Source organism: Azolla caroliniana, unplaced genomic scaffold (assembly GCF_043228905.1).
Source record: "Azolla caroliniana isolate FFs.n. ecotype wild unplaced genomic scaffold, voAzoCaro1.0.p SCAF_18, whole genome shotgun sequence".
Lineage (NCBI taxonomy): Eukaryota > Viridiplantae > Streptophyta > Polypodiopsida > Salviniales > Salviniaceae > Azolla > Azolla caroliniana.
The window spans coordinates 7,079,757-7,082,942 of record NW_028230453.1 but is presented as its reverse complement, the minus strand read 5'-3'; the positions used below and the strand labels follow the sequence as shown (position 1 = coordinate 7,082,942).

At 47.7% G+C, this 3,186-nt stretch overlaps 1 pseudogene; it reads left to right on the top strand.

Moving 5' to 3' along the window:
- The first annotated feature begins 264 nt into the window (after positions 1-264).
- Positions 265-1,824, top strand: LOC147852291 (18S ribosomal RNA; annotated as a pseudogene).
- The last annotated feature ends 1,362 nt before the right edge of the window (positions 1,825-3,186 follow it).

Here is a 3,186-nt window from a genome sequence, read left to right as displayed (position 1 = left end):
GTACCCCAGCGTTCTAGATTAATCTTGGTCGATCCTTCCCCTACTGGAGGAATCTCCTGGGGGGGTTGTGGATCGCCCTCGACGAGGTTGGGTTCGATGCGAGACGAGGGATGCTTATTTTCTCATTCCTTCACTCCGTCTCAGACTCGGGTTGCTCCATGCAAGATGATGTGGGTGATGTGGCGTTGTTGTTTGGCGACGTCGTGCGTAACAAATTCGAAGCACTCGACCCTCTTTTGGGTTGCATGTGTAATGGAGGATAGCTACCTGGTTGATCCTGCCAGTAGTCATATGCTTATCTCAAAGATTAAGCCATGCATGTGTAAGTATAAACTCTTTCGTACTGTGAAACTGCGAATGGCTCATTAAATCAGTTATAGTTTCTTTGATGGTACCTTGCTACTCAGATAACTGTAGTAATTCTAGAGCTAATACGTGCACCAACTCCCGACTTCTGGAAGGGATGCATTTATTAGATAAAAGGCCTATGCGGGCTTGCCCGGTATTGCGGTGAATCATGATAACTTCCTGAATCGCACGGCCTTTGCGCCGGCGATGCTTCATTCAAATTTCTGCCCTATCAACTTTCAATGGTAAGATAGAGGCCTCCCATGGTGGTGACGGGTGATGGAGAATTAGGGTTCAATTCCGGAGAGGGAGCCTGAGAAACGGCTACCACATCCAAGGAAGGCAGCAGGCGCGCAAATTACCCAATCCCGACACGGGGAGGTAGTGACAATAGATAACAATACTAGGCTTTTACAAGTCCGGTAATTGGAATGAGTACAATCTAAATCCCTTAATGAGGATCCATTGGAGGAAAAGTCTGCTGCCAACAGCCGCAGTAATTCCAGCTCCAATAGCGTATATTTAAGTTGTTGCAGTTAAAAAGCTCGTAGTTGGATCTCAGGGCGGGGCGAGCGGTCCACCTTTTTGGTGTGCACTGGTTGCTCCGCCCTTTCTGTCGAGGACGCACTCCTGTCCTTAACTGGCCGGGACACGGATTCGGGGATGTTACTTTGAAAAAATTAGAGTGCTCAAAGCAAGCCTATGCTCTGAATACATTACCATGGAATAACGTGATAGGACTCCGGTCCTATTGTGTTGGTCTTCGGGACCGGAGTAATGATTAATAGGGACAGTTGGGGGCATTCCTATTTCATTGTCAGAGGTGAAATTCTTGGATTTATGAAAGACGAACTACTACGAAAGCATTTGCCAAAGATGTTTTCATTAATCAAGAACAAAAGTTAGGGGCTCGAAGACGATCAGATATCGTCCTACTCTGAACCATAAACGATGCCTACTAGGGATTGGCGGATGTTATATTGATGCCGTTAATGAACGAGACCTCAGCCTGCTAACTAGTTACACAAAGGATCCTCTTTGTGGCCAACTTCTTAGAGGGACTATGGCCGTCTAGGCCATGGAAGTTTGAGGCAATAACAGGTCTGTAATGCCCTTAGATGTTCTGGGCCGCACACGCGCTACACTGATGAATTCAACGAGTTTACCACCTGCACCGATAGGTCTGGGTAATCTTTTGAAATTTCATCATGATGGGGATAGATCATTGCAATTATTGATCTTCAACGAGGAATTCCTAGTAAGCGCGAGTCATCAGCTCGCGTTGACTACGTCCCTGCCCTTTGTACACACCGCCCGTCGCTCCTACTGATTGAATGGTCCGGTGAAATTTTCAGATCGCGGCGACGCTGGCGGTCCCCTGACGGCGACGTTGTGAGAAGTTCATTAAGCCACATCAATTAGAGGAAGGAGAAGTCTAACAAGGTTTCCATAGGTAAACCTGCGGAAGGATCATTGACACACATCCAAACGAACAACGTGAATTGTGCTTGTATTTTGAGGCGACGCGCTTGGAGGCGTGTTTGCCCCGCTTGACTCCTGTGCCAGATGCGGGGCACGTCGTGGGTCTTGAGTGTGCATGGTTGACGAGGTAGCGTACATGGAGTTTGTCCTTTTCTTTGTCTTCGGATGAGTTCTCGGCGTATCTCCGCAAGGAAGGAGTCCGACGAGAGTTCTCGTGTCGACATACACCTCAGCAAAATGGTGTAGCTGAGCGTAAAAACCGCCACATAGTAGAAGTCGCACGAGCCATGATGAATGAGAAGAACCTTCTGAAATCGTACTGGGCAGAAGCGGCAAACATGGTCGTATACCTCATGAATAGGTGCACAACCTCAGTGTTGAGCGGCAACGTCAACCGGATACGGATCGGCTGAATAAGCCTGAGCCGGATTGGCATCTGGAAGGATGAGCTGGATCGGTGAGCCGGTGAGCAAGTGGGCCGATGAGTTGGGGAGCCGGTTAGCCGGATCCAGTAGTAACTGGAAGCTTAGTAACAGCCTAGGCTACTAGGCAGTTAATGTCTCATAGTTAGTGTCAGACGCTCGTGCGAGCATTGAAGTACACCGTACTTCTGTAAGTCCGTATGGATTTGTATAAAAGTGTTCACTGAATACATACAATGTACAGATTGAGTATATTTTCGAATAGAGTTTTATGTTCTACTCTCTCTCTGTCTCTCCCGCATACTGTGTGTATTCAAGCTCTCCATTAAACCTGCGTTTTTGTGTTTCGGTTTTCTATTGCTTCCGCACACTATTCGTTTACATGGTATCAGAGCGTGAGGGTTGAGAACCTCTGTAGCCGACCTTAGCTCAAGAACAAAACCTAACCTTCGTAAAGAAGAGGAAAAACAAAATGGATAGAGGCATGGCTAGCTCGCTTCCAACAGAGAAGCTCGACAGAAACAACTACGCATCTTGGTCTTACAAGATGCACCAGTACCTGCTCAGGCACGGTTACTGGAGCTATGTCGATGGACCAAATGGCACAGCACCCAATTCGACACACAAAGACTTCCCGGCTTGGGAACAATCGGCGAGCAAAGTATTGTACTACTTCGCATCTCGTGTGGGCGAACAACTCCTAAGCTACATTCGGGATGCAAAAACGTCGAAAGATGCTTGGGGAAATCTGAAGAAGATTTTCGCCGCAAGCACTACAACCAAGAAGCTTCAACTCCGAGAAGAGCTGAGCAACCTACGACAACACGACTTGTCGGTGGCAGACTACACCTCCAAAATCAAGGACATTTGTGACTCTCTGGCCTCCATCGATGTGAATATCGAAGAAGCCGATATAGTGCAAATCTGTCTCGGA